The sequence below is a fragment of the Dipodomys spectabilis genome, unplaced genomic scaffold (genome assembly GCF_019054845.1).
Source record: "Dipodomys spectabilis isolate Male_0828 unplaced genomic scaffold, ASM1905484v1 ptg000003l, whole genome shotgun sequence".
NCBI classification, from domain to species: Eukaryota; Metazoa; Chordata; class Mammalia; order Rodentia; family Heteromyidae; genus Dipodomys; species Dipodomys spectabilis.
In genome coordinates, this window is record NW_024870680.1 from 3,058,996 (window position 1) to 3,071,428 (window position 12,433).

General features: G+C 36.2%; 1 protein-coding gene across 1 annotated transcript in view; it reads right to left on the reverse strand.

Moving 5' to 3' along the window:
• The window catches only part of Tmem135 (transmembrane protein 135), a 229,025-nt gene that overhangs the window by 189,642 nt on the left and 26,950 nt on the right, over positions 1 to 12,433 (reverse strand). The gene's annotated exons all lie outside the window — the stretch shown is intronic.

Genomic DNA, 12,433 nt, shown 5'->3' on the forward strand with positions numbered 1-12,433 from the left:
TAAGTAAACTAATAAGGATGATGCTATTTAACAAAAAACACATTTGTGTGGTAGAGCGCTAGCCTTGAGCTGAAGAGCTGAGGGACAGCACCCAGGCCCAGAGTTCAGCCCCCCCCCCCCCCAAAAAAAAACACATTTGTTCCACCAACCTTATTCTACAATCGTCAACTGTAATGAAGTTACAGTTCCATCTTCACTCTATCTCTATAGTATTCAACAGTAATGATTCACCATTCATGTTATGTGTCTGAAAATTAAACTATCTTTAATTACAAAGATAATCTTGTGAAGACATTTCCATAAACTGTAAAAAGTACCTGGCATTTCTAAGAGGCATGAAATAAATGACTGTGGAATTACTAGACACAGAACCAGCAAAAGGTTTCTAAAATCTCAACCTTAGAAAAAGAAGCATAACATAGGTATTTTATGCCAGATACTGGCAACCACTAGAAGGAGGGGAGGCCAATGAATTGTTCCAACTCAATAACAAGTAAAGAAGTAACCATGCTGGGCATTAGTAGCTCACAGCTATAATCCTAACTACTCAGTTGGGTGAGTCATAAGGATTGTGGTTCAAAACCAGACCGGGCAGGAAAGTCTGTGAGACTCATCTCCAATTAACAATCAGAAAACTGGAAGTGGAGCTGTGTCTCAAAGTGGTAGAGTGCTGGCCTTGAACAAAACAGGTGAGGGACAATGCCCAGGCCCTGAATTCAAGCCCCACAACCGGAAAAAAAGAAATGGAAAGGGGGAAGGAGAAATGGAAAAGGGAAGAGGAAGGGGAAAAGGAAAGGATAGAGAAAGACCTAGATTGCATATAAAGTCTATCAATATGAAATCAGGATTTACCCTCCGAATAGTCCTCTTAAGAATTAGGCGGTGCTATTATGCTGACAATCTAAAGACCAAGAAGAAAACAAGTGATGTCCTTACAAATACAGACCTAGCAAAGACAAACTGGAATTAGGTGTCAGTTCATCTGAGAATACTTTCACTCTACCCAATCATTTGTTGCTCCAACAGAAAACAGTTACACTGGAGGAGGCAACAATGCTTAATAGGAAATGTACTCATTACCTTGCTCATGTAACTGTTATCCCTCTGTACAGTATTCTTACAATAAAAAAGTATTTAAAAAAAATATGAAAGCAGAAAAGAAAGGAAAGAAAATGGTTACACTACTAAGGTGCCTTTAAATTATGTGATTCAAGCTGTTTTTGTTTAATGTTACTGTATAGGTAATATAGAGAGGGGTTACATAAATCAAGTAATGAGTACGTTTCTTTTTGAATGTCACCCTTTCTCTTGCTTTCTCCCAGTTTTTCCCTACTGAACCCCACAAGTTGTATAATTCATTTTCAACAGTGTCTACTGAGTATCACTGCTGCATTTGTTCACCCTTTGTCCCACCATTTCTGTGCCCCCCAACATTCCCCAAAACAGATAAACTTACATACAAGACAAAAGGTACACAAGGGCTGGGAAGGTGGCTCAGTGGTAGAGCGCTTGCCTTGCATACCTAAGGCCCTGGGTTCGATTTCCCAGCACCACATAAGCAAAAAGAAAAAAGCCGGAAGTGGCGCTGTGGCTCAAGTGGTAGAGCGCTAGCTTTGAGCTGAAGAGCTGAGGGACAGCGCCCAGGCCCAGAGTTCAGGCCCCATGACCGGATCCAAAAAAAAAAAAAAAAAAAGTACACAAAACAACTTCAACAAGAGAGAAAATAACAAAAAAAACTCTTGTTTCCATTTGCTAAGAGTTCATTTCAATAAATATAATTTTATATGATCATATGCACATAGCTATTGAACCTTTGTGATCCTCTCCTAGGCATATCCTCCTTCAGTCTCACTGTCCTGCATAATTTTCTAATGTCTAAGTGTGTTTGTTTTTTACCATTCAGTGTATTTACTTATAGATTTATAGGTACATTCTAGTTACAACAAATAAGGGAAACTATGCAACCTATATTTGTTTGGGTATCACACTTTGCTTAATATAATGTTTTCCAAGTCTTTCTATTTCTTTACAAATGGTGCAATATAATTCTTTCTGACATAAGCACAGAATTCTATTGTGCATATACACCAAGCTTTCTTGATCCATTCATCCATTAAGAGGCATCTGGAGTTGATTTCATATCTTGGGTATTGTAAACAATGTTACAGTGAACATGGCTATGCTGATAGCTTTAGTGTGACCTTGTTTGTGGTCTATGGGATAAATGCCCAGAATTGGAATTGCTGGTCACAGGGAAGCTCTATGTACATAGTCTTTTGATGAACCTCTATACTTTCCAGAGTAGTTGAACAAGTTTACAATCCCACCAACAATACAGTAGTGTTTCCTTTTGCCCACATCCCTACCAGCATCTGCTATTATTAATTTTCTTGATAATGGCCATTCTAACTGTGATGAGGTGGAATCTCAAGGTTGTTTTGATTTGCATTTCTTTTATGGCCAGAGATAAAAATTTCTTCGTGTGACTACTGGCCATTCTTACTTCTTCTGAGAAGTCTCTAAGTACTTATCCCATTTATTAAGTGGGCTGTTGTTTCTTTGAAGATTTATTTAGGGGGTGGGGTTAATTTTTTTGAGATCTAAGTATATTTTAGATATGAGGCCCTTGTCTGATGCATAGCTAGTAAAGATCTTCTCTCATTCTGTGGGCTTTCTATTGATCTTGCTAGCTATGGCCTTGTCCTTTGTCATGCAGATACTCTTCAGTTTGATGCACTCCTATTTATCTAGTCTTCCATTAATTTTTTGTGATTCCAAATCTCTACTTAGGAAATTTCCACCCTGTGCCTAGGAGCCCTATTGTTTTCCCTACCCCTTCCTGTAATATTTTCATGGTATCTGGTCTTAACACTGAGGTCTTTAATTCATTTAGAATTGACTAGGCTGATTTTAATATAGTTTCCTAACAGCTTTCTATGTTTAGAGGATAAGTAAAGTTTAGATCTACTCTTACTTTTGTGAAAAAGCAGACAATGTATTGTTATAAACAATGTATTATAATTATAATACATTATATAATATATAATCACATATTATATATTATTACACACGATTATATATAATTACATGACACATAATATACTATAATTAAGACCCTATTTTGGTCTCAAGTTTCAATTTATTCTATCACATTACAACTCAATTTACATATTATATTCAATTTACTCTAATCACATCCAATATTCTCAAAAATGTTACAGAGGACACTATCTGTGTAGCATTATGATAGAATCAATGGTAACACTACACTCTCCTGACAAGATTCCCTTGGTACAATTCTTCATCCTCTCCTATGTCAATTTTCTAACTGTACACAGTCACAACTTGATCACTTCTCCAATTATCTATAGTATCACAAGAACTTGAGAAACAATCACTTTGTATTTAACCTTTCATAGTATCTATCCTAAATCTGAGGCCACACCCTTCCAAGTAGGTAAAACCTCTCTAAAAATCAAGAAGGGAGGAATACCACTGAGAACAGAGGGGAGCAGAGGACTAAAGAGAGGGGCTAGTGACAAGAAGGACAAAAAGTAACTTTTTAAACTTCACAGAATGTCCTTATGCACATATACTCCTATGCATATCAGGTTGGTAAGGACAGCAAATAAGCAGCCAAATGCTTCTTTAAACCATATATAATTGCTAGTTTATTTTATTCCCTCTTCTCAACCCATGATATAGCCCACCCCTTCTCCTTTCTCCCTCCCTCTCTTTTTTCCCTTTCATATGCATATCTAGAAGTACTTTCTTAAAAAGTATTCGGAAATGCATATCCAAAAGTATCATCCTAAAAAGTCAGCTATAAAAAGAATTAAACATTAAAAGAATCTTTGAGGAACACCAGAGTACATTAACAACCTCTCATTCTATTCAAATTTTAAACATTATTACCTTCTAACAAACAATGCTTCAATAATGAGAGGGGTTTGGGGTTTTGTTGGGGCTTTTTTGTTTGTTTTTGTTTTTTTTTTTTTTTGGTCTTGGGGTTTGAACTCTGGGCCTGGGCGCTATCCCTCAGCTCTTCAGCTCAAGGCAAGCACTCTACCAATTGAGCAACAGTGCCACTTCCAGTTTTCTGGTGATTTGTTGGAAATAAGAGTCTCACAGGGCTGGGAAAGTAGCTCAGTGGTAGAGCGCTTGCCTTGCATATATAGGCCCTGGGTTCGATTCCTCAGCACCACATAAGCAAAAAGAAAAAAGCTGAAAATAGCGCTGTGGCTCAAGTGGTAGAGCACTAGTCTTGAGCTAAAGAGCTGAGGGACAGCACCCAGGCCCAGAGTTCAGGCCCCACGATCAAACACACACACAAAAAAATAGTCTCACAGACTTTCCTGCCCAGGCTGGCTTTGAACCATGATCCTCAGATCTCAGCCTCCTCAGTAGCTAGGATTACAGGCATGAGCCACCAGCACCCGGCTGAGAGTTTTTTTTTTTTTAACTTTAGTGCATAGTGTACATATGCTTTAACTAACCTCTAAATTAAATGACACTGTACAATACATTCCATAAGTGAGGTCACTACCAAGTATAATTCCAAATTATAATTCATATGATTCTATATGTACCTATATAATATTTAGATGCTCACAAAAAATTTTAAGAAATAATGAAAGTTCCTAAATATTTGTAATTGTATTAAGAAATGCTATTTAATCATTTCAGAAAATCTTTCAAGACACAATCGATTTTCATCTGTCAGAAAGTTTTGGAAGAATATAAAATACTTCCCTTAAGGTATAAGAATGAACAAGATAAGCTTTCAGTTTACAGCAAAAACATAAGATTATATTCAATTTTATGCAGTATATAATACAGAATAAACATCTCAGAAAAGATGAAACTTAAAGATGTCAAGAATTAACAGCAAATTGGTGATATTCTCTAATTACATACTTTATTCATTTTGACATGTGCTTAAGAGTTTTATTAACTCATAATATACCTGAAATAAATGATATTTTTGTTATTTTAATCCAGGTTAATGTTTGAGTACAAGGCAGTTTTTAATTTACCTAAACTAATCCTAAATGTCAAAGCAAATTCCATTGCAATTCTACGAAAAAAATCCATCAGAACAAGTCTTTCAGAACCACAAACAAAGCAGGGTGAAGACTAGTTCTTAAAAGCCCTCCCAGGGATAAACTTGATGTTACCAGTGCTTCCTGCTGAGTTACTCCTTGCTGGTTCTTTGTGGTACAAATTTTTTTAGCAACCCTGGAAACTACTTCAAAGCTTTGTCAGAACTGCACAATGATGCAATTAAGATTTAAGGAAGCTTCTCTTCTGACTAGGTATCAGGAACTAAGCTTAACTCTGGAAGGAGGGACAGATAGTAGATGAACAGCATGGATTACAGAGAGGATACAAAACTGGGAAGGAATAAGAGTTAATTAAACTAATAAAAGAATGAAGACATTCTCATGGATATAAAGATATCTTCATCAAAGGAATCTTGAAAATGCAGAGGTTAGAGAGCTAGCTTGTATGTCTCACTTCATTATTAAGTACTTTTTGCAAACTGATTACAAATGTATACAATGGCAGAGTAAAATTTTCATTATTAAATAGACCTTTAGAAGTATAAAAGGTAGAAAAATCACTACTTGCAATTTTTTTTTTGTTTTGTTTTTGTTTTTTTAGGTCCGGTTATCGGGCCTGAACTCTGGGCCTGGGCGCTGTCCCTCAGCTCTTGAAAGCATACAGTTGTTACTTCTCTATATTGTGTTTCTCCCACTCTTTCTGATGCTAATATGTACTGAGAAAAGATAGAACTATACACTGTTCTTTGAAAACCTTATGCAAATATACTCCTGTGCACATCAGGTTGGTAAGCACAACAAATAAGCAGCCAAATATTTCTTTAAACCATAGATAATTGCTACTTTATTTTGAAAACCTTTTCTTATGCTGTCCTCTCCTATTCCCATGTATCCTACAGCTAAACCAGAAAAGAAAAAAAAAAAAAACTTCCCATTTTACTCAACCACCATCTTGCCCCAGAATGAGGAATCACGTTTCCATTTACCTAGTTTGAACTTCCATCAGTGTATCACAGATTTCTTTGTGAATTAAAGCCCTAATTATAAATTTTTCCTTTTACGATAAAAACATTAATATACTTCATTTTGCAATAAGTACAACAATATAGACATGTATAAGTTCAATCTTTATAAATTACCTAAATTTATTAATGGTCTTGATATTTAATAAAATCTCAACACAAATCTGTGATAAGTATACTTTTTCAGAGCAAAAAAAAGGTACTACCTCACACAAAGAAGACAACTTATAAAGAAATAAGCCAAAAAGTTTCAAAGATTAGCTCCAAAAAAATTTAACTAAAAAGAATGCTTTAAAATTTTTTAACCTATCAAAAGTCAACATAAACAGAAATAAACTAGCAACTCAAATCCATGCAAACATCACACTTCTAGGAAGCCTCTCCTTTTGCTCTAAAAAATTCCATTTTTTAATATAAATTATAAACTTTTACTTTTAGTGTTATAGTATCTAAACTTAGGTTAATATTATTTTAAAAAAATTAACATCGTACAGTCTTTGATTTCTATAAATTGAGAGATGGTAAAATATTAATGCTAAGAAGCCAGATGCTAAATTAATCATGTATATTTCTCTACAGAGAAATCATTGAATTTTTTAAACATTTAAAAATTAAATTAAAAAGAATTTTAAGTATTCAGTAATGCAAAAGAAGAAGGAATACAGAAATAATAAAACAAAGCAAGTAATATGATGGCATATGAAGAGAGCTCACCTAGCAAGAACAAAGCCCTGAGTTCAATCCCCAGTAAAGAAAAATAATAAATAAAAACACAAGTTGAAAGCTTAAAGTAAGCAATTTCATACAATATTTGGTGTTGGTGGCAGATTTCTTTTACTTAGTATAATGATGTCATTGACAATATGTATCATTGTAATCTTGCTTTTCATTGTCAACTAAAAACTGGTCACTTTTATGTCTCTGCATATTTACTTGCTCTAAACATTTCATTTCCATAGAGAATACTGATAACTTCTTAAAACTACTACCAAAAGAATCACCAGGCCCATTCAAAGGCCAAAATATACACAGCAACATAAACTCATCTAGAACAAAGAAGAGTGACAAAAATGACATTTTCTATTAAGTGGCTGTCATACCAATAAAGAAGATACAGATTGAGAAGTTAATATCACAAATATTGGTATTATGATGAAGAAAAGTTTACTTTAGCAAACTTATCATTCAATCACTCCAATCATGAATAAAAAATATATTGATAAGATCTGATGACCACAACCATCCTCATATCTTCAACTTAGACCCATCAAGCTACACACTTCTCTTTATCAATTGTCTCAGAATTACCTATGAAGTGCATTTTTACAAAGAATGCTTAATGTGAATCAACTCAAGCCTTCAGACAATGCCTCAAGTTTACAGGGAATGAAGTAGATAAATGAACCAGTAAAAAATGTAATGATAGAAGATATCAGAAACATTACATGCAAGACAACTGCCCTTATCACTTCAATAAAAAAAGGGGAAGGAGATTTAAGTTAAAAGATAATGAAGACATATAAAAAATATATATAAATTGTGGCTACATTCTGGTTCAAAAAAGCCATTTTAGGAGACTATGGACTAGGCAGTATTAAAGAACAATTGTTCATTTTCATATGTGGTAGTGTAATTACATAGCAAACTATCCTTATTTTAGAAAATGCATGCTAACTTTTAGGAGTGAAATGTCATGAGGCCTACCACATGCTTTTTCTATATGATACACCCTATACACATACACATGAATTCACATACAAAGTAAAAATAGCAAAATGTGAACAACTTTTGACTAGCTGGTTGTTACAAAAGTATTCATTTCAAAAGTATCAGTTAGAAATATCTACAAAAACCTTCTAGTCAACCTTGATATACTTGATTAAAGGATGTTCTGTTTCGCATATAAATATTTTCAACACATATTTTCAAAACTAATTACTTATATTTTAAAACTGATAAAATTGCAATCACCAGACTAACTCATTATCTATAAGCAAAAAGAAAAACAGTAGATGCTAAATATTTTTGGGGGGGTCATGGGGCCTGAACTCTGGGCCTGGGCACTGTCCCTCAGCTCTTTAGCTCAAGGCTAGCGCTCTACCACTTGAGCCACAGCACCACTTCTGGCTTTTTTTTCTTTTTGCTTATATGGAGCTGGGGAATTGAACCCAGGGCCTCATGCATGCAAGGCAAGCACTCTACCACTGAGCCACCTTCCCAGCCCTATAATGCTAAATATTTTTAAATATATTGTTTGAATAAATTATTTGAAAACCTGATAAGTAACATATCACTATTTCCTTTTTTTCTGGCAGTTCTGGGGTTTGAATTTAGTTCCTTGCCCTTAATAAGTGCTCTAACTACTGAACAATGTCTCTAGTCATATTTTCTACTGTTTAGTTTTGGAGTAAGGTCTTACTTCCTCTCCAAACCTGCACTTAGTTCCAATGTTCCTATTAGATTTCCAGCTAACAAGGATAACAGTCCGGTGCCAACATGTCCAACTCTTCATTAACAAGGTGTCTCACAAACTTTTCTGCCTGACTGGCCTCAAACCACAATCCCAGCAATCTCAGCAATCCAAGAAGTTAGGATTACAGGTGTGAGCCACCAGCACTTAGTACTATTTCCATTTTTTAAATAAGGAATAAGCCAAAGATGTGTCACAGTAAGTTGCATAACCAGACTCTTCAGCCAGACAGTAAAGCTCCAGAGTCCACACATACCTACCCAGTTCTACTGCCTTCTTGAGTGTAGTAAGCTATGTTTCTGGGAAGACTAACTTAATTTTACAGGGCTTATAACATCAACCAGTTCTTTGAATTTAGCAATTCTAATAATGTAAACGTATCATGATAAATCAAAGTGAAAGATCACAAAAATTAAATATCACATTTAGAAAAGTACATTAAAAATGGGGGCTAGGGATATAGCTCAGTGATAAGGGCTTGCCCAGGGTGAGTGTTACCTTGGGGTCAATCACCAGCCCAGCAGAATAAATAAATACAAGATTAAAACAAACAAAAAAGAATGGCTTCAGGTGGCTCAACTAAACATTTGGTTATCTGATAAGATCTACACATGCTCTTACTAGGAAATCAAAGACCTTAATAAGTATCTTTACAAAGTAAAAAGTTGAACAAATTACCTCATTTTTATTTTATGGAACAAAACTTGGTAAGTTTCTCAATGTCAAAAACAATAAAATATTCTTTTTTTGGGGGGTGGGGGGGGGGGGGGGTACAGTCATGGGGCCTGAACTCTGGGCCTGGGCACTGTCCCTCAGCTCTTCAGCTCAAGGCTAGCACTCTACCACTTGAGCCACAGCACCACTTCTGGCTTTTTTCTTTTTTTGCTTATATGGTGCTGAGGAATAGAACCCAGGGCCTCAGGCATGGCATGCAAGGCAAGCACTCTACCACTGAGCCACCTTCCCAGCCCCCAATAAAATATTCTTTTTTTTTAATTTTTATTTTTCTATTGTGAAAATACTGTACAGAGGGGTTACAATTACATGGGCAAGATAATGAGTACATTTCTTATCAAGCATTGTAGCCTCCTCCTTTGTTTCCCCTTCCCATCCCTTCCCACCCTCCCCCAACCCCACCACCACCTAATCCTCCCTGCTACCCCCCTCTTCCCCCCCACCCCGCACCAAAGTTATAAAGTTCGTTTTTCAACATAACGACTTGTACATCTCATTGTTGCAATGGGTCCACCTGTATCCCTATTTCAACGATTTGTTTTTCCCCTTCCCCTCCACAAATTATACCGACATCAAATACAGAGAAAGCAGGGGTTATACTGTAGGGGAGGGACATACAAAGCAACAAAGAAATAATCTTATAAATGTGTTAGAAACAATCACAAGAAAGAAAAAAAACCTTTGATTACATATCTTAGGGTTAATTTCCCTAACATCACCTTATCTGACCTTTTCTGCTTGACTCAGACATATACTAGATATTGCAAATAAGGGAAACCATGGGACCTATGTTTCTTTGGGCCTGGCTTACTGCACTTAATATAATTTTTCCCAAGCCTTTCCATTTCCTAACAAATGGGGCAATGTCATTCTTTCTGATGGAGGCATAGAATTCCATTGTGTATATATACCACATTTTCTTGATCCATTCATCTACTGAGGGGCATCTGGGTTAGTTCCATATTTTAGCTGTAGTAAATAGTGCTGCAATAAACATAGTCATGCTGGGAGCTTTAGTGTGGTCTTGTTTGTAAACATTTGGGTAAATGCCCAAAAGTGGGATTGCTGAGCCATAGGGGAGCTCTATATGGAGTCTTTTGAGGAAACTCCATACTACTTTCCAAAGTGGTATGAGAAAGTTTCGATAAATGGGATTGCATGAAGTTGCAGAGCTTCTTCATGGCAAAGGACATAGCTAGCAAGATCAATAGAAAGCCCATGGATTAGAAGAAGATCTTCACTAGCCATACAATGGACAAGGGTCTCATATCTAAAATATACCTGGAACTCAAAAAATTAAATCCCCCAACAACAAATCTTCAAAGAAACAACTGCCCAATAAATAAGCGGGCTAAAGACTTAAAGAGAAACTTCTCTGAAGAGGAAAGAAGGATGGCCAATAGACACAGGAAGAAATGCTCAACCTCCCTAGCCATAAAAGAAATGCAAATCAAAACGACATTGAGATACCACCTCACTCCAGTTAGAATGGCTAAAATCAAGAACTCTAAAAACAACAGATGCTGGAGGGGATGTGGACAGAAGGGAACCTTACTTCATTGTTGGTGGGAGTGTAAACTTGTTCAACCCAATAAAATATTCTTTGACCAAAGCTTTTTTTTTTTTGTCGGTCATGGGGCTTGAAATCTGGGCCTGGGCACTGTCCCTCAGCTTTTCAGCTCAAGGCTAGTGCTTTACCACTTGAGCGACAGCACCACTTCTAGCTTTCTGAGTGGTTTATTGGAGATAAGGGTCCCACAGACTTTTGTGCCCTGGCTGGCTTTGAACAGTGATCCTGAGATCTCAGCCTCCTGAGGAGCTAGGATTACAGGTGTGAGCCACCAGCACCCAGCCTAGCCAAAGCTTTTAACTTAAACTGTTTGTCTGAAGAGTTTATACAAGCTTGCTGCATTCTAAGGGAACCTTATTACTTCCAATAGAAAATTTTAAAGTTAATGACAAAATAGTTTAATGCCTTAAAAACAATATGCCTTACTACATAATGAGTTCCAGGTTAGTCCAGCCTACAGGGCAAGATTCTGTCTTAAAAAAACAAAAGCAAAACCCAATCAACCCAACCAACCAACTCAACTACAATAACAATAGCAATAAAAAATAACTTAGGAAACTAGTTATTTAAACTAAAAGTATAACAGTTTTTGTACCTTTTACTTTTTCATCAATGGAAAATGCTTCCCACTAAATGTCACTGAATACTAGAGCTCTCAATGGTCTTTAGTGGGAAGCATTTTCCATTGATAATAAAAGATGAGGCACAGAAATAGAGGGACAAAGAGTAAACAAATGCAGCAACAGTACTCACTGGACATCATGTTAAAAATGAACTATATAATTTGTGGGTGGGATGGGAGGGGGAAACTGGGAGAGAGCAAGGGAAGGGGTGACACTGTCCAAAAGGAAGTGTACTTTTTGCCTGACTTACATAAATGTAACCCTTACGTTTAATACTCTATGAATAAAAAAAGTCTTAAAAGATAATTTGTATTCATAAATTATTTTAAGTGGCAACTCCTTTGTACAACTACTTAAATAAGAAAAACTAGTCAAAAAATAAGCATTAATAATAATAATTATTAGGCGGACATTGGTGGTTCATGCATATAGCATGTAATCCAAGCTACTCAGGAAACTGAGTTCTGAGGATCCTAGTTTGAAAATAACTTGGGCAAAAAAGTCCACAAGACTCTTATGTCCAATTAGCCACTCAAAAGCCTAAAGTGTAGCTGCGGCTGAAGTGGCAGAATGCTAACCTTAAGCACAAGAGCTAATGGACAGCACCCATTCCCTGAGTTCAAGCCCTAGGACTGACAATAATAATAATAATAATGCTTGGAGCCAGTAGTTTGTGTCTGTAATACCATTTACTCAGAAGGTTGTGATCTGGAGGATTACACGTCAAGGTCAGCCCGGACAGAAAAGTTCATTGGCATCCATCTTCAAATAACCAACACAAAGCAGGGCTGGAGGCATAGCTGGTATGTTAAAAGCATCAGCCTAAGCATGTACAAGGTCCTGAGTTCAATCCTAATACTATCCAAATTAAAAACTAGAGCATCAATAATGACAGAGGCCATTCAAGGACCTGAAACAAAGTACAGATTTAAATAACACTAAAAACCTAT